At 35.9% G+C, this 20,240-nt stretch overlaps 1 long non-coding RNA gene across 1 annotated transcript in view; it reads right to left on the bottom strand.

Moving 5' to 3' along the window:
• Positions 1–714: 714 nt before the first annotated feature.
• The window catches only part of LOC140638014 (uncharacterized), a 33,344-nt gene continuing 13,818 nt past the window's right edge, over positions 715–20,240 (bottom strand). The window contains exon 2 of the long non-coding RNA XR_012035132.1: positions 715–1,109. This is a non-coding gene — a long non-coding RNA (uncharacterized lncRNA). The remainder of the gene's footprint in view (positions 1,110–20,240) is intronic.

The raw sequence follows: 20,240 nt of genomic DNA, 5'->3' as shown, positions 1-20,240 counted from the left end.
TTTCTTTTAAGTTAATATGCTATGGTGATAATATGATGAAATGAATTAGCTTCATATCATTGTCTGCATGAGTTGTGCATATTAACGGCATCTTTCTTCCCCCACCCCTTTGAATTCACTTGGAATGAGCTTGAAAACTTACCCTGTAGTTATGCTTATGTTAATGAGGCTGTTTAGTAGGAAACATCCCTGCCGTTGCTTAGCCAGCTGGAGAAACAATAGATGCGTATCCTCTCTCTTTGGAATGGAATGTTTTCTGGCCTCCCTTCCAAGGGCCTATCTCCATCAGGCTGCTTTAGTATTCTCTACTTGTTCACAATCTCAATCCACCCATGTGTTAGACATTTTACCAGCAACATTTAACCAGATTGTATATTTCTATTAGATATGAAGCAAATCTTTTCCAAGAGAAACTAGATGCATGGCCAACTGGCCCAATGTTTTGGAATATTTAAACACACACACACACTCACACACACACTCACACACACACAAACCTACATGCATATATACATGAAATGCGTAGAAATATACACATATTTGTGTGTGTGGGTTATGTATAGACATGTTTACATATGTATACAGACATATACATATGTGCTTCTTTGTTTTTGTGTGTAAATGATTTAAAAGTTTGTGGAATCCATGCCATAACCAGCATTTCTTTTCTGGCTGTTAAATCCTGGGTGGATTAGGTCCAGTGAGTATGAATCGTCCAGATTTCAGTGTTTATTCATTTTCAGATATATAACCAAAAGCCAGATGCTTATCCAAATCTTAGCTGACATTTGCAAATCATGAATTTCTCACCCAAACCTGTGTGACCTTTCCTCTTGAGTTGCTCTCAGGTTCAACTAATTCAGTTTCAGAAATCCCAGATGTCAGTGCTCTCAGGAGACTTCTAAAGCCCCCTCTTGTCCTTTCAATCAAGCTGCTCCAAAAGGTGCCTTTCTGATGATGTTTTGTCCTTCTCTTCCAGGAGCATCTCTGAGTGGGAAAGTTTCCATCTTAGTGGCAGCTTGAGGTTACACAACAAGCAGTCCAAACTCTGACACTGGTGTGTGACTTGAAGCAAGACTCTTAACCTGTCTGTGGCTCAGTTTCTTCACCTGCAAAATAAAAGAATAGATGATCTCTGGTACCCTCCAATTTTATACACCATGGTCTGTGACTGAACGGTAAGAAATCTCCATTTTAATGGGGAAGATGATTCATGAGTTTCTGCATCTTGTTAGAGGGAAAGAAGATAGAACAAGAGGGAAAGAAAGTTATAGGTCTAGAAGGAAAGCAATGTGGGTGATTCTAAATATTAGGGTTTGGATTGTAGGTACTCAATAGGATTATAGGTAGATGATATATTTTCTTAATCAAGGAAGTTATTAAGAAGAATAGAGGTTTGTTATATATTTGTGAGATGCAAATACTGGCAAATATCAGTGGGTTAATTAGCAGGCTGAAGTTGAATATACTGCATTTGAAAGACTTTAGTAAAATGTTTATTTTAGTTGCTTGTCCCTGGTTATTGGAATTAAATATTTCAATGAAACTGATAAGAGGATAAAGATGGATCCTTTTAGAGAAAGTACTCCTAAAGTCTCTGATAATAGGAAAACTAGTGTCAAATGTCTTTAGCCTGCATTAGATGTGAACATATATTTCGGCCACTTTTGTCTACATTCATCCAATAAAGAATCAGATTTATTTGAGGGCCTATAAAAGACTTCTTGTTTACATATCATATTTGAAAATGGAGATTAAAAAATAATATCTGGAGAGAGCCAGTCAATTCACAATTGAACCAATTCAATTTCTTTAGCAGACCGTTATTTCCTTGAAAGTTAGAGGTTGTTTGTTTGTGTCTGGTTTTTTTTTATATATAATTCCATACTTCTCCTACTTTCCCTCCTACTAAGACTTGCTCAAAGCAAATGGCCTTCTTGCCAGGGTCTTTGGATTTTCTGGTGTGATTATGCATCTTTGCCTTCATACTTCCCTCTTAAGGTAGCTAGCTTTAATTGGGGTTAGAAATATACTCACCATGTGCAACATTACTTAAAAATGAAACTTTACTGTAGCACTGATAAAAACTTTCTAGGCTTAAAAATGTCATCGACAGAGTCTGGTGCTTCTTTAATTATCCGATTTCTAAAGCTATAGTACATAATTCCTTGTATAATCAGAGCTTAAATTTTGAAGAAACTCATATGGGTGACATTTCCTCTCAATTTTGAATGGGGATTATTTTAAGAGGATACAGAATTTAGAAATATTTCAATGGAGCTGATATTTAAAGCATATTTAGTGGCATTTATGTTTTAATCTGCTTATTGACTAGACATTAAAGAGAGCCGTTAGTGTTTTAGCAGTGATTAAAAGGACCAGAAATTGTTTGATATAATGAGCAAGGCAGTATTTCCAGAATGTGGGACTAATATTTTTTAACTTAGAAAGTGACGTAGCCGCTTTCCAGAGAAGCATTACCATCTGAAGGATTTTTTTTATTTGGATTTTCCTTTGCCCCTGGGACAAGGAACTCCATTTAGAGATAAAATCTCCCAAATTACGTAAACATATACAGGTCTGATGAATTCCACTGTTGTGCCAATTTCTTATTTTACCTATTTTCGTCATCATCAGCAGCAGTAACAGTAAGTAATTATGAAAGTAATCATAACAAATCTTTACAGATTGCCAATATGAGGTTAGGTTACAAGGTACCAGAGATATCAAGGTAGAAAAAACAGTTTGTCCCGTTAACCTTAGAAATAAAACCTGTTATTTTACCAGCAAAAAATGGGCTTATTTATGGATAGCAGACGATTGCAATCCAGGACAAACAAGCTACGGTAAAAACTATAGGCAAGTGCACTCATCAGAACAGAAGAACGCTCTTTTATAGAGGAAAGCAACAAGTTGGGAAGGCTGTTATAAACAAAAAGTCCATTGGAATAAACAGGGATTGAAAGTATAGAGACTTCTTATTGGCTGAGTTGTGGCAGCCTCTCATGGCTACACCATTGCAGAAGGAGGAGGAGATAAGCCCTTCTTCCTCCTCCTAGGATAAAAAAGTAGTAGCCACATGCAAGGGCCTGGTCTCTTCCAGTTGGCTTTGCAATTGACAATGAGTAGTAGGGTGTGAGAGCTCCCCCTGCCGGGCCTCCTGGCTCCATTTTAGTGAGGTGTCCCTTTATTAATTTTTACAGTTCTTTCAAGAAACGTCCATATCCAATTGTTACAGTGGCTGGTGCACCTAGGCACTCGGCGTTTGTTGAATATGAATGAGTGAATGACTTGGCCATAGTCATCAGGGCAGTTTATTAAAAAAACTAGTCTACATCCGATATGAATTCCTCATTAAATGATCACTAACTTGACAATCAGTTGTTATAATCTACTGCATTTGGGCTATGTTTGCATAATGATAGAACACTCATCAGATCAGTTACATTAGAGAAACAAATAGTCAAATCGTTTTCCGATAATTGTTATATAAAATAATAGATCAGTTAATAGGCCATTTTGTTTTTCAATTTGTTTTGTTCCAATACTTAAAAACATAGAAAAGAATAAACTGAAGTTACCAAAGCAAAGAGCAGAGATTTATCAGGAAAAACAATAGCTTTTCTTGAACTGTGGTGTGTGGACCCTGGTCAGTCCCAGCAAATCCATGACCAAAGCTCCTTTTCTTAGTCTCTGTCAGTACCATTGCCCTCAGACAATAAGGTGAGTTTCTGAAAGTTAGATATATTTAAATTTGGCATGTTTTTCACCTGCAAATCATTTGATTCAGTTTTGTATTAAATCCTTAGTGGTACCAAAGTAGATTTCATTTAATTTTCTTACCTAATTTTTTCAAATGTTGCATATTCGTGGAGAAAATTTATTCCTTTGTATGTGAATCAATTTCTTTTAAATACAGAAAGCATCCCCTGACTATTTCTTTTCCAAAGAACATCAGCAAAATCTAAAATGAACACTTACAAGTAATTTGGATATGAATCTAAAGGAACAATAGCTGTAATAGTCTTTTTGTGAATATTGTTATAAAGTAAAATTAAGTAAATTGATGCAGGAAGTGCATGAGATAACCCAGAATAAGTCAAATGAGCATGGTCTGCACTTCAGCATCTCTACCAGGAGACTGCCTCTTTCATCTCACTAAATTTCTGTTCTAGATGCAGTGAGGAAAAACCACATACAACCACATAGCACTAGCATTGTTTAGACAATGGACACTATTTAGGGGCCAGAAGACTTGGACGCAAAGTGGAATTATCAGAGTATGGCACTGGGACATTAATGTCACAAAGAAGCAGATTGGGTTATGCTTGAAAGCTCTTTCTTTTTTTCTTTGTTTTTCCATTCTTTCTCTTCTTTCCTCCATGAAAAATTGTCAACAAATAATTAGAACTCACCTGACCTTTCAAAATAGTAGAAGGGAAGAAAGATGAAAAATAATGTAGATATATGTGCATTCTTTTTCATAAATTGTGAGCATTATTGAGGAAAAATTTTTATTAGTATTTCAAGTATCTAGATAAATTTTTTATTTTTTTTTATTTTATTGTTTAATTTTTTTTTAATTTTTATTTATTTATGATAGTCACAGAGAGAGAGAGAGAGGCAGAGACATAGGCAGAGGGAGAAGCAGGCTCCATGCACCGGGAGCCCGACGTGGGATTCGATCCCGAGTCTCTAGGATCGCGCCCTGGGCCAAAGGCCCGCGCCAAACCGCTGCGCCACCCAGGGATCCCTAGATAAATTTTTTAAATCTTATGAATAGCTTTCATTTATTTAGTGCTTATTACATGCTGGATACTTTGCTAAAAGCTTCTTACACCTATACTGTGAATTTCTTTTAAGAACTTTAAAAGTAGTTGTTATTCCCATTCAGCATATGGGAAAAAAATGAGACTTTGAGATGTTATGTAATTTGCACAAGGTCACGTAATCATGTGACAGTAGTGAGAATCCAAATCAGATCTGTGTGATCTCGAGCCCTTACTTAAAGACATTGAACTCTTAAATACACTAGTGAGTAGAATTGTACCATAATGCATTGTACATCATCCACCATCAGTCGTCTGTTCATGATATCAACAATTTAATTATGCTTCTGTTTAAAGAGGAATGAGATAAGGAGAAGGTCTTTTTCAAAGTAGAATTAAACCTATATTTAAACCTTTACCTATTGCAGTGATTTGGTTTCAGAATATTAACAGAGTACTTTGGAATAATAGGTATGCATAAACCTAATAAGGATTCACTCCTCCCTCTCCACTTTAAAAATTTATGTAGATATTGAGAGAACAAAGTTGTTAAAAGGTAAGGAGAGCACAGTACGAAGTAATTGTTGGCTGAAGTTTTCAGTACTTTTAGAAAAGGGTCTAAAAGTGTATTATAGGTTCTAAGGACATGTAGTGCTCACTCCACATATATTTGTTGCATGAACAAAGCTTGGAGATAGAGTCAATGCATTAAAGAGCTTTGAAATTTTGGGGGCTCCTCCAGAAGACCTTTATAGAACAAACTAACTAGAACTGTTATCATCTTAATTCCATTAGTAATGGGCTTAATTTGCTCAGCCGAGTATAAAGGTAGTTTATAATCTTACTCTTAGGAAATAAGGAAACAGAGCTATAAAAAGTTAGCTAAAGTTAAGCAAGTTGATTTGTTTGCATTGAATTACAATGCAGCCATCCTTTTCATTACTTTCTGAGCCTAAGAATAAGAATAGCAACCTAAAATCATTTCATTTACCAAAATGATAGAACTTGTCAGATACATTTTAATCCAAACCTTTTGAGGACTGTAGTAAGTAAAGGAACAGTTAACTATTGGATTAATTTAATTGGTAATTCCATTTTTTTAAAAACCCCACAAAAAGTGAACAAAAAAAATCTGATGGCACCCCGAAAACTCTGTCATAACCTTTATCCCTTATTCAGAGCAGCAAGCAGTGGTGTGAGAGTGAAACTATCTCATCCTAAATCTGGAGCCCATACAAACTAATGCCCTGTCCAGAGGGAAACACTGTCCTCCATACCATGGACAGTGCCCCTTGAAAGTGACTTCTCTTGAATTTTTAGCAATTGGCATTGTTAACCACCTGCTCATTCTTGAAATTCACTTCTCCCTTGATTTCATGATACCACTTACTATAGGTTTTCCTTCTCCTGAACCAATTGTTACTTACATATTGATTGATTAATTCCTGCATCTATTTAATAGACATTTTTACTGAAGTATCACATATATTCACTTAATGTGAATCACTAGTTCACTGCTTAATGAATTTTTACGATGTCAACAAATTCATGTAAAACTATCCAGATCATGAAATGATCCACAACTACCTATAACAGAAGCATTCTTCATAGCTTTTTGTGACCACTGCTCTGAAAGAAACTATCTTGACTTTCATTACCATAGATTTTATCTGCTTTTTGATCTTTATATAATGGAATTATGCAATGCTTTCTTTGGTATCTAGCTTCTTTGCTCAGTAGTATGTTTGTGAAATTTATCTTTGTTGGTGCATGAGGCAATATCGCATGTATTTTCATTGCTTTCTATGATTCCATTTTATGAATATGCTATGCTTTATTTATCCCTTCTACTGCCGATGGGTATTTGAGTGTTTGCAGGTTTTGGCTATTATAAATAGTGCTGCTAGGAACATAGTTATATATGTCCTTTCATGTATATATGCATGTAATTTTTATGAGTGAACCCTAAGAATAGAATTACTGAATTACAAGGTATATGTATGATCAACTTCAGTTGATGTTATCCATTTTCAAAGTGATTGTGCCAATTAACACACTCACTAGCATTTTATGAGAGTTCCAGTTCCTCCAGACCCTTGACAACTCAGTCCCTTATATTTCAACTATTCTAGCTGTAAAGATATCCCATCGTGGTTTTATGTGTCCTCAGTAACTATTAAAGCTGAGCATTTTTTCAGGTACCAATTGACATCTGCATATCCATTTTGTAATCTTTTGCTTATTTTTCTACTGGTCTGTCTGTATTTTCTTTATATTTATTTATTTATGTACTTATTTAAGAGAGAAAGTGCACATGAGCATGAATGGGGGAAGGGCCCAAGGGAGAGGGAGAAGGAGAATCCCAAGCAGATTCCCCACTGAGCATGGAGCCCATTATAGCGTTTGATCCCACAATCCTGAGATCCTGTGATCATGACCTGAGCTGAAATCAAGAGTTGGACACCTAACCAACTGAGCTGCCCCTGTATTTTCTTTATTGATAAGTAGTAGTTTTTTATATATTCCAGGTATGAGTTCTTTGATGAATATATGTTTTGAAAATATCTTCTCCTACTCTGTGACTTGAATTTTCATTATCTTAGTGGTATATTTGATAAATGGAAGTTATTAACTTAAATGTAGCTCAACATACCAGTTTTTTCCTTTTTAGTTAGAAATTTTTGTGTTCTGCTTAAGAAATCTTTTCCTAGCCTAAAGTCATAAAAATATTCTCTTTTATTATCTTCTAGAAGTGTTTGCATTTTAGCCTTCCATTTTTATCTGCAATCATCTGCTATTGACTTTTGTGTTTGGTATAGGGAAAAAGTTGAAATAAATATTTTCCTCATGGAAATATCCAATTGACTCAGCAATCTATTCCTGGACTCAAATTCAGTTTTTTTTTTTTTTTTCAAATTCAGTTTTATTGGACTAATTCACTCACCTTGTCTATATACCACATCTTAATTGTAACTTTATATTTTTTTTGACTACCCTGATTTCTGTAAATCAGTCTTACATAATTTTGTTAGATTTAGTTTTATAAATATGGTGTTTCTGATGCTATTATTAATAGTATCATCAAAAATATTCTTTTTTGGAGGGCTAGTTTGTAGAGATACAATTAATATTTACATATTGACCCTACTAATTTTACTTAATAAGTGTAATAGTTTATGAAGGTTATTTTTGAGTTTCTATGATCAACAATATGTAATTTTTGAATAATGACAATTGTTATTACTTTTTAATTCTTATATCTTTTCTTCTTGTCTCACTGCACTGATAGTTTAAAAAAAAATTGTAAGCATTTGTGTACAATTTGTGTTATTTTTTTTTTCATTAACTGCCTGGAAATATTTACCAGTAAAGCTATCTTGGCTTAAAGATTTGCCTGTGGGAAAATTTTCAAATATGAAATCAATTTCTTTCACAGAATGAGACTACTCAGATTTTCTCTTTCTTCTGATACCAATTTTATTTTATTTTATTTTTTTAAGAGTTTATTTATTCATTCATGAGAGACACAGAGAGAGGGGCAGAGACATAGGCAGAGAGAGAAGCAGGCTCCAAGCAGGGAGCTCCACGTGGGACTCTATCCCAGGACCCTGGGGTCATGCCCTGAGCCAAAGGTAGATGCTCAACTGCTGAGCCACCTAGGCATCCATCTGATATCAATTTTCAAGTAATTTCTCTCTTTCATATTGGATGAAGACTTTAAAAATGTCCTCCTTGATCTTTTTAATATCTTCAGGAAATTTTTAATTTTCTCCCCATTTCGTTACTGATATTGGTAATTTGTCTTTTTTCATTTTCCATTAGTCAGTCTTCTAGATGTATAACAATTTATTTAGTCCTTTCAAGAACTCTTAACTTGGGCTAGGCTAATGACTATTTAATTATATTTATGATTGTTTTCTTGGTCCTAATATGCTTTCCCTAAAGTTATATTTCTTAAAAATGAATTTAGCCACATAAATATTCTGTTAAAAATAACCTCAGGTTCATCATTGCCTACAGAATAATATCTGGATCTCTTTGAAGACTTCATTAAGCTGTGCTGGTTTGGTAGGAGCTTTATTATTTCACCATCTTGGAGTTTTCTAGTCTCATCCTTAGACACTCTCGTTCTTGAATCTAATGCTCTATTAAATTTCCACTGTCTTTTATCGTGCAATAAACTACTCATAATTCTTATACATTGCAATTTTTTATGCCTCCTTTTCTTTGACATTGCTCTTCTGTCTGGAACTCCTGTCCTTTACTTGGTCTACCTGACAGGATCCCTCCAGATTTGCCTTCATGGCTAGCTAACCTCTCTGTCAAGCCATTTAAGGCTACTTTTGCTACTTAAAAAAATTAATTGTGCTCTCTTTTATACCCTATAGTGGTCTGTCTTCCCCAATGGGCTGTGAGTTACCTGCAGGAAGGAACCTAGATACCTAATAAATTGTCCCTCACATCCTATAATAATCAAACAGTAATGCATTTAATAAAGTTCATTCATCATTATTTCTATTCTAATTCTTTTTCCTTAATCTTTTTCTAGGAAAGTGTATCTGAAATATCAATCAGAAGAAAAGTGATAAGAATTTTTTAAAAGATTTTATTTAATTTTTTGAGACAGAGCATGTGTGGGGTGAGGAGTAGAGGGAGAGGGAGAAGTGACTCCCCACTGAGAAGGTAACCTGACTAGGGGCTGATCCCAGGGTCCTGGAATCGTGACTCAAGCCGCAGGCAGATAGATGCCCAATGGACTGAGCTACCCAGGCACCCTAAAATGTGATAAGGATTTATAGAGTTTTTAGATTCATGTGCTAACTGCACCAGCCACAATGAGCAAGATTTATAGGAAAAATAAAAATAATTTCTACTTTGCCAGAATCTATAAAATTCCTGTTGTTATTTGTCGTGACCTGGACTATCACATTTGGCCAAGGGCCTGAGTTTACCCAACCACACTCCAGTAACATTGAATACTGTTGATTAATGACTCATTCAATGAATTTCTAAATTCCTTATAACCAAAATTCTTATCATTCTTGAGGTCTTTTAGAACATAAAGGGGTGGGTGTGGACGGGTGTACCTGGTGTTACAAATGCAGGTCATGTCTGTTTTGCTAGAGAGGAAAAGAGGTTAACTCAAATTATGAAAATTTGAAGAGTTTAATAGGAACTATTTACAAAGTTTTGGTAGTGTATAGGGTAACCATAAGAGATAGTATTGTCTCTTCAACAAGTGTAACAACAGTGTTCTGTTACCAAACTTCGAGATAAGTTATACAAAAGTGATTGCTAGAGTCCATAGGCAGAGTGGCTACTTAGAGAAGGCTGTTTATAGGAACTAAGATATTAGCTTAAGGATTAGATACAGTCTGCCCAAGATAACTGAAAGAAGGCTTGGGGAATAAATACTGAGACATCACTCTCTTCTATCCCTCCCTTCTTTTCTCCTTCCAGATCTCTTGCTAGGGTTCTCTATTGGCCAAATTAATGGGAAGTCAAAGGATGTTGATGTCATCCAACAGGTTACAGAGCTGGATCTGGGAGATCAGACAGTGAATCTAGAGGGGCAGATCTAGTACATGGACTTTGATAAGAAAAGGTATTTTTCCACTTTCCAGAAGGGAATGAATAATTTCTTTAACTTGACAGATGATAAAGGAGCCCAGATGTCAGCATCTAGACTTCGGATTGGGTGAGAGGCTAGGGAGACTGTGTTTATCCTGAGGCAAAACAGAAGGTAAAAAGAAATCCTGTGTTTCATGTCTTTTGGTTTTGCTTTCCCAGGTCTGGCCTTGTTTCTTCTGCTTGTCCTTCAGTTATTCTCGTATGAAAATCAAAGGTTAGCGTTACTATTAGCATTGCCCCAGTTACATGCAGAAAACAGTTCTAACCACAAGGAAATAATTATAAACAAAGCCCAGTTAATTATACAAGACATTCTTGGCTGCCCTAATTAAGGCACAGTTCAATACTACTAGCTGGGTAATCTTTTTTTTTTTTTTTTTTAATTGTGAATAGATTTAGTGGGAGCTCGTCTGGTGAACAAATAATGAGATCAGTGTCTCAGAAAGAATCTGATTTAAAAAAATTATTCACCAATCATTTGTTTTCTCCTGCTTTATAGAACTCCTTTCCCCTATGGCACAGATATAGAAGAATGTGAATTTACTCTCCTAAGAGTATGAAGCCCAAATTACAGGAAGCTGGGGGATGTTTATTTCATCCAGTGGGAAGGGTGCGAAGAATGGAGGATGTTCCCACTGGGATATGTGTGTATATTATTGGTGCTTTTGGTGCCTTTTGTGACTGGTTTCTTCCTCAGAGAAGTTTCTGTGTTTCATAGCTTCAGCTCCCATGTAGGCACAAACAATGTGACAATGTGAGAAGTGGCTATCTACAAACTATACTTTTTCTTTTTTTGTTGTTCATATACACACTAATGGGGAACAGAGTAGTCAAATACATAGTTTTGTAGATTTTTAAAAATAGTTTGAATATCTAGGATAAAACAGTACAATACTGGTGGGCTTTGGTGTCAAATGAAAGTAGTTTAAAATCCTGGCAAATAAATACTTTTCCTGTATGACTTAGGCAAGTAGCTTAACTTCACTGAGATTTTCTTCTGTAAAATAGGAATTATATATATATATATATATATGGTATATAATATACCATATATATGTTATGTGGTACATATGTACTATGTATTTTATTTTATTTTATTTCATTATTTATTTTTTGTTCTGAGAATTGAGACAACATATGTGAAGGACATCCCCATTGTCTGGCACATGCTAGATGCATAGTCACTCCTGATTTTATCCCTCCTCATTTATTTCCACTCTAATCACCCATGTATTTCTTATCTTCCAAATGCTCTCTCATTGTCTGTTCAGGATACTCCGTGGATGAGATAAAAAAAGGAGAGGAAAATGTTACTGAGATGAGATGTGTGTGGAAAGAGTGGTAATGAGAATTAAAAATACTATACTTGGAGCTTTCCTCATATTATGTTCTCTTAGTAGGAAATTTTGGTTAATCTGAATTTCCTATTTTTAAGCTGTCATGAATGTACTGTAAATAAACAAATGGGTTGGCCATTATGCGATGAGTAGGGTTTATGCTAAATTTAGATAATTACCAATTTAGTACTTTTTAATGCGCAGACCCAATACAGAGAAGATAAAAAGAAATAAAGGATTTTTTTATACATTGAATTTACTCACGAAGGCAAATTTATCCAATTTATGTCTTCTTATATAGACATTTCTATGTATCTACCAGTTATCACCCTAATCAGTTTCCATCTCCTACTAGTTCTACCTCTGAATATTTCTCATACCCAGCCTCTTTGTTTCCATCCACATTATGGGAGTGGAAGATGGCCGAATTCATATTTAAGAGCAATCACTCCCTTATGAAGGGTGGAGTCATGGAGATTAATTCAGAAGCATTGAGTTTCCAATCAAAATAGCTTAACATTATGGTGCTCTTACTCTCTTCCAGGCTGTTTTATGGTCTCTCTATACCTAATTTCTTTCATTGTTTATAACACCCCATTTGGAAAGTACTAGTAGTATATTTCTATTCTAGAATGTACTAGTAGTATATTTCTATTGTGAAATAGAAAGGTTTCTATTTCACAGATGAGAAGGAGTTTAAGCACTGAGTTAGTTTCCCTAGATCACATAGATAGAGTTCAAACTTTAACAAAGATCTGTCTGATTCTGAAGTCCCTGTGACTGTATTCTGGAACAGACTGGGTGAAAAATAATGGGACCCAGAGCCAGGACAGTATAATTTAGGGTGCAGATGAGAGAATAGATTCACAAACTATTTGGTCAGTAAAACCTCCTGGAAAAATGCACTGAATATTGGAAAATGAGGGAATAAGAGGAGTCTGGGATGATTTTCAGTGCTCTTTGCTGAGAGAATAATGGTGCCATTTACCGAGAGAATGCAGTAGGGGGTGCACTTCGGGTAGAGAGGAAGGGAGAGAGAAAAATTCTGATTTCAGTTTCAGATAAATTAAGTTTGGGATGTTAGATGCCTAGGAAAAGAAGTTGAGTGGGTATTTGAATATGCCAGGCTAAAAATTAGACAAGAGGTAAAATCTGGAAATGAACAATATGCCTGAAAGCTATCATGGGATTGCCTGGAGGTTGAGAGGCAGACAAGACAGGCAGTGGGCTAAGGATGACAACTTGAAAAGAGATCGGTGGAGAAAAAGGATTCAGGACTGCAGGGGGATCAAAGAAAGGAGGAAATTTCTACCTGCAGTAGTAAATATCAAAAAAAGACAAAATAAGCAGTGTAAAATGCAGCACAGAGATTTAATAAATAAAAATTGAATAATCAAATAAATGTATTCGAGTAAGATAGAGTGCTTTAAAAAATGAAAACCCACATTTTAGTAACTAAAAACAGCAGTTATTAACCCTAATCATTTAAACTGGATAATCCTGGTGATCAGGTAACTTTCCTCCACCCTGGTGATCCAGACATGCAGAACCTACCCATTATATGGCCTGTGCATTCCCTATTATCTCAGAGCCTTTGGCATCCATCTAGCAGGTAGGCAAAGAGAAGATAGTACACACTTGCTTCTTAACTATGTTGGTCCAGATGTATTACACAACAGTTCCACTCAACTTCCCCTGGAGAGAACCAATTGTATGGGTCCACCTAGATACAAGGGAGGCTGAGATATATAGTTCATTTCCCAGAAACAACTCTAAACTCTGGAAAAGAGGGCACACGTTTTGGTGGACCACCATCTCTGCTAGATTAAGATTAAAACTGGAGTGTCTATTGAAGTTGGGAATGTGAGGACTGTTGTTGATCTCTGCCAAGTGTTAGAAGTGAGAACCGCTTCTATAGGCGGTCCTATTCTTTAAATAACCCCTGACTGGCCCTCACCTTAGCCTCTGTGTATGTGGGCCCAGTTTGTTGGTGTCCCATCTAAGCTAACATGGTGTATATAACTATCTCAGACTTGTATCCTGAACTCCAGGGCCTGATTTCAGTGCTACTGTTCAGTGTCATATTGCCCAAGCATGTTGGCATTATGTGATGGGAGTAAAAATTATTTTTTTAAGAAAATTATTTTTGATGCTCTTGATTGGTTGGTTTCAACGAAATAGTGGGAGTTATTTGTACCAAATTACACAAATCATTATTTATTTTTTATTTATTTTTTTCTTAAAGATTTTTTTTATTTATTCATGAGAGACACAGAGAGAGAGCAGAGACACAGGCAGAGGGAGAAGCAGGCTCCATGCAGGGAGCCTGATGTGGGACTCGATCCCGGGACTCCAGGATCATGACCTGAGCCCAAGGCAGGCGCCAAACCACTGAGCCACCCAGGGATCCTCACAAATCATTTTTTAAAGGATATTTCTGTTAGCCTATCTAGAAAAATCGAGTGAAGAACAGAGTGAGTTCATCACTTTATAGAAAGTTTGTTGAGAAGGTAGTAGTTGTCCTGCTATGTTGGATGCCTCACAGGCTATTAGTGCTCAATACTACTGATATATTTTCCTGTAAATATATTGTTGCTGTTTTATTTATTTTTAATTTTTTATTATTTTTTATAAAGATTTTATTTATTCATTCATGACTGACACACACACACACACACACAGAGAGAGAGAGAGAGAGAGAGAGGCAGAGATACAGGCAGAGGGAGAAGCAGGTCCCATGCTGGGAGCCCGACGCGGGACTCTATCCCGGGACCCCAGGATCACACCCTGGGCCAAAGGCAGGCGCCAAACTGCTGAGCCACCCAGGGATCCCCTATTGTTGCTGTTTTAATTTAGTATCACTCAATTGTTTACAATTATACAATGTGTGTAGTTGTAGATACAAATCTTCAGTTTATAATTAGGCAAGGCTATACTATATATTTTAAAATGTCACCTGGGCCGAAAATGCATGCATAAGTTAGTAGTCAAAAAATAGCAGGAGGAGGAGGAGAAAAGGATGAGGGAAACAGTTAATTCAATTTAACAAGCATTTATCAGTACATGGTACCTGATATACTTGTGGGGATAGGTGGTAGAAAGAGCAGTAAAAGGATAAGATGGGGTTCCTGACCTCAAATAAATTAACAACATCTTTTCAGAAAAGAAGATACAGTCACATAAAATGAAGAGCTATTTCTTTCAAGTATTGCCTGATTGTGTGCCCAAATGTGATGCACAGATAAGAAATTCTACTAAGCATGAAGAAGGGAGAAACTCTATGAAGCAGAAGAGTTAAGGTTTTTGGAGAAGATGGAAATAACATGTATTGAGTGCCTACTTTTTGCCACAAATTATTAGGCTTTTGTTTGTTAGCTTATTAACAACACTTTGAGGTAGCTATTATTATGTCCAGTTCAGAAAACTGAAGCTTAAAATATTCAATATTTCATATCTATTAAATGCCAGAGTCAGGATTCAAACTCCTGGCAACCAGTATGGGTGTTCTGTGGATGGCCTAGAGCTTATATTCTTGGGCCAACTAACCCTACTCATTTTCTCTAGCTTCTTAGCTCCGGCTTGAACATTTGCTTTCCTTTAAAGTATCATTAGCCTTGAGGAACAGTCTATTTTATATCTTTACTGGAGCACAGTAGGACTTGGCAAAGCTCAGAATCACAGTTTGGATTCTACTTTGGGGAATAAAGAATCATTTACTATAAAGAGTTCCAAGTTGAATGTCAGGGGCTTCTCCAATATGTCACCTCTTTCCCCCAATTTCTGCGTGTTAAGTACTGTAAGATGGGAAGTCCTGAGTAGGCCGAGTGTTTTTTAAGGATTTTTTTCCATGGAAGCTTGAAGTCTAGACAGACCAACAACCATGACAATTAATTGCTGAGTTTCTCATATTTGCCTTGATGGTAAGCAAGTGATAATTTGCACTTTGGTAACTAGCAGTTTGAGGAAGAATTTAATGCATTGGAGCCATTAAAATATGCTCACTAGCTTTCTGATATCAGAAATTAAATCATACAGCACAGTTGTAAATGTCAAGTTTGAAAAAAAAAATCTGCTCACTATCAAGAACTGGTGGCTTTATCATATACTCTACCACAATCCGTAGGAAAGTTTCCCAAGAAATTAATTAGGTCCATTAGCATAATATATTGTGACAATATTTCACAGTCATAAAAACAGTTGAGGTTGAAATGTTAAAGTGACAGGCTAGATTTAAAGTAATTAAGACAGAGAGAGAGAGAGAGAGAGAGAGAGAAACTAATCAAACTAAAAATCTAGCTAGGGCTTGTTTCATCTGAGATTGCATTTGAAATTCCCAACAGTGACCAAGACCAAATCAAAGATATTTGTTGTTTGAATGATCTATGACCACATCTTTATAGCTATTTCTGAAGGTAGTTTTCTTGAGATAGTGGTTAGAAACATACATAAACACACACAATTTGGCAAAAGCAGTTGAATGATTTGGGGTTGGACTCGTATATTTTTAGTAAAGGATGATGAGTCATTCACTTTTAAATGTTATTTTGGCTGACTATAGACATAGCATTAGACCTAAGGAAAATCTAGTGACAAATGCTGGGGTCACTTTCTTGTGTTCAAGAAATTATTTTGTTAAGCCTTTGAACCAACTGAGAGAATTTATTCCCCCAACGACCAGGACTATTAAATCCAGCTAGGAATGGGATGCTTATACCTGTGAATGGTTAATCTAGCCACTAATTCAAAGAGTCCTAGGCTGCCACCAAACAGCATTAAAATTTTGATTATTTTATGGCTTGTCCAAATGCCCAATCCCCCAAGCAATTGTTGTAATTTACACAAAAAAGAAAAAAGCTCAGGGAAAAGAATATCCATCTTTTAACATTATCCACAAGGGTCTGATTCTGACTGCACACATAAAACAAAATAAAAGTACCTAGCTCAGGCAATTAAAATGTTCTTGTTTTCTATTAAAATAAAATGTGTTCATTTGTGAGTGACTCCGAAAGGAAGGCTTAGGAGCAATTGTCACAGTTTGCTTTGATAAGAGCTGTAGATTTAGTAATGATATTCAAATGACTCTAACAAGAAACCTTCTACAATTTTCTTTCTTCCAGTCCATTAACAATCAAATATTCAGGAAATGTAAATAGTAAATTAAATGCAATAGTAGGTAAAATTTGCTTTTCACTTTGTTGACAGATGAAATAGGAAAAATAGAACTACAGAAACTAGCAGGAAGAGTAGAACTGGGAGGGGGCTTACAGATCCTCATTTTACAGATGAGAACAAACTGAGGCACAAAGATAAGTGCTGTTGGTTACGGTATATGCTAATTATAAACAGAACCAAAATCAGCACCCACGACTTCTGACTTTCTGTTTATTCTTTTCCCTATCTTGGACTGCTTTAGCACAAATAAGTTCTTGATAGTTTTGTCTTTAAGAAGCAACTGGAAGGCTCTATAGAGAAAGAGGGAAGTGACTAATGATACCAAGGTGACTGTCTCAATAAATAGATTCTGTACCTTGGTTGAGAGTTCATATTCTGATTATTCTGTGTCCAGTTTCTTGACAAATCTGAAGTCAGAGAGTTCCCTGTTATGCATTAACCCACATTTTCCCCCTTGGTAGATAAACTAGTGAGAAAGTTCACTGGACCCAACTGGAAATCCAGCTGCTAATGGAAAGCTGCACTGTGTGTTTGCCTCACCCACTTTGTGCTCTCTGAAATCCCGGATTCTTTTTTGGTCTCCACACCTGCCTTGTTTTATCTGCTCTCTACTTTCAGAACCTTATGTTCATCCCAGCATGAGGGTTTTCATAATCCATTTTCCTTCGATCAAGTTCTGTTCAGGAGTCATTTATCTCCTGATGTGGCCACAAATCCTGCCACTGACCTATATTCAGTGTCATGTTCTCATTAGGAACAATCCAACATTCACGGCTTGAAGGAACATCTGCCTTGGAAGTAGCATTGAGAATTCTGGTCAAGACTTAATCTTGGGAGATCTATTCCTTTTACTGTTACTTTTTATTTATTTTTAAAAAATCATTCACTGTGGCTGTGTCTAAACAAGTGTGAGCTTCTTGAAGGCAAGACTCACGTTTTGGGGTATTTTTAGTAATTTTATTGCCAAGCACTGAATGAGACATTTAATATTGTCCAAGAATTGTTTTTGGATAAATATTCAGGAGATATGAATGGTGAGAGAATACAACCATCCAGAATTCTGGGTGATGAGGCATCATTGGGGAGGTTTGAGCATAAATCTCACTTTTTTTTTCCCGGCAGATTTTTGGCATCTTATCTTGAGAGCCTCTGCGGTAAGTCTGAGTCTCTGCCACAGAACCAAGCCAGCAACAGGAATTTCTTACTGGGAAAAAAAGCTACACCTATTTTAACCTGCTGTTTGCTCTTTAAAGAGTTCCAATTTTTTTCTTTTTTAAATAGTAATAAATCTTTACAAAAACCATAAAGTTTTTGACCAAATATCACCATAAATCTTGCACCTGTCTGTGAATTTGAAATATATCAGATGATTTAGGAGTTCTTTTGAAAAGGAAATTACCCAACATATTGTAACAGGAGCATGATGAACTGTAGAATCTCATATCAGCTAGGTGTGCAGTATTTAAATATAAAGTTGAAGAAATACTAAAAATTAAGGAATAATCCTTGTGATTATTTATGTAAATCAATCAAGATTGGATCAGTTGCATTGTTCTTGACCTAAAATATTGGAGTATTCATTCTGTTTCTAATTCTGAGTATGATTCTGAGACAAGAAGCTTATCTCTTAGAACTAGAGAAATAAATAGAGATCTTGATCTATCAGTTGCAGTCAGCAGTGATGGGGGCAAAGATGGTAAGAATAGGACAGCAAAAGAAAGTGGCCCAGTCAGGTCCCATTTTTGCACACTGTAGGATTTCAGCAATGCTATCAGAGGTACTGATGATCTACCTCTGGCGTGGAGCTAGAAGTACTGGGGACAACTACAGCCTTCAGAGCTATAATTCTGGTATTAAAGTAAATGTTACTGACCTTACCTAGTGGTGATAGCACAGAACCAAAAGTGTCTGTGCCCACTCTTCCCCTGATACAGTGATTGAGGGAGCCATGGATTCCTGAAAGTGCAATTAATAAAGGAGCCCTTAGCAGCCTGAGTCCCCAAGGGACAATGTAGAACAGAGGCTCCCCCCCTGCCCCCGAACAGTATAATGACCATACTATGTACATGTAGTATAACTAGGAAGTAAATTGTTTTATTTTTTTTATTTTTTAATTTTTATTTATTTATTTTATTTTTTAGGAAATAAATTGTTGTGTAAAAGGTATGGCTGACCAGATTAATTGGTTATTGTGGCATAACTTAACTCATCCTGATAATAGTGAAAGATAGGTTCAAAACTGAATATGCTCTTTGATTTACTTCTGTGCATTTTCCAAAGTATTGTGAACATTGTCCAATCTCATAAAACATTGATATAAATTATCCTTTGACTCAGCTCCAGAACAGCTTAGTTTAGCACGGTAGAAATATGCAGCAGTTGACTTATTGCATGTATTTTTACTTATATTTTTGTTTTTTGCAGTATTTGAATCTGTCAACCATGAGTGAGATGAATCTATCTCAACAACGTCAGCTTGTAAAAAACTGAATTTTATAGTGTGTGAGAATTAAGAGTTGTTAAGTTCTATTTTATCTTGGGGGAGATTTGTCGGTAACACTTGAAGTTTAAAAATGCATAGTTTTCATTTCAGCAAAGATATATTGCACGCAAATGGTCAAAGGAAAAAATTTTTTAAATGTGCAAATTTTGTTTTGTTCTACCAGAAATATTGGAGACCACATAAGTGCCTTTCAATAGAGTAATGGTTTAGTTAAGTCTGTACATCCATTTAGCAGCCAATATGAAGAACATGATATATATGAATACACTGAAATGGAAGATTGCTTGTGATATGTTTATCGTTAGTTTTGTATGTCAACTTGACTGAGACACTGAGTGGTCAGATAAACATTATTTCTGGATGTATCTCTGAGGGTATTTCCAGATGAGATTTAACATTTGAATTGGTGGACTGAGGAAAACATCCTGACCCCCCAGTGAGATGAGCATCATTCAATTCATTGAGGGCCTGAATAGAACAAATACGTGGAGGAAGGTTGAATTCTCTCTCTCTGGAGACTGTAGGAACTGGAATATCAGTCTCTTTCTGCCCTTGAACTGGGACTTACACAGTTAGTGCTCTCCTTCACAGGACTGTGGACTAAGACTAAAATTTATGCCAATGACTTTATTGTGTCTCCAGCTTGCAGATGGCAAATCATGGGGACTTCTCAGCCTCCATACTTGCATAAGCCAATTCCTTATAATAAATCTCTTGATAGATAAGTAGATAGATAGATAGAGATTTTTTCCTCTGTAGAACACCAACTAATACAACATTGTATAAACAGAGTAAGAAAGTTGTAGGATAACATATGGTGTAATCTCA

The sequence above is a fragment of the Canis lupus genome, chromosome 8, assembly GCF_048164855.1.
Source record: "Canis lupus baileyi chromosome 8, mCanLup2.hap1, whole genome shotgun sequence".
In the NCBI taxonomy this organism is placed as follows: domain Eukaryota; kingdom Metazoa; phylum Chordata; class Mammalia; order Carnivora; family Canidae; genus Canis; species Canis lupus.
The sequence above is the reverse complement of the archived record's forward strand: the minus strand, read 5'-3'. Positions and strand labels throughout refer to the sequence as shown.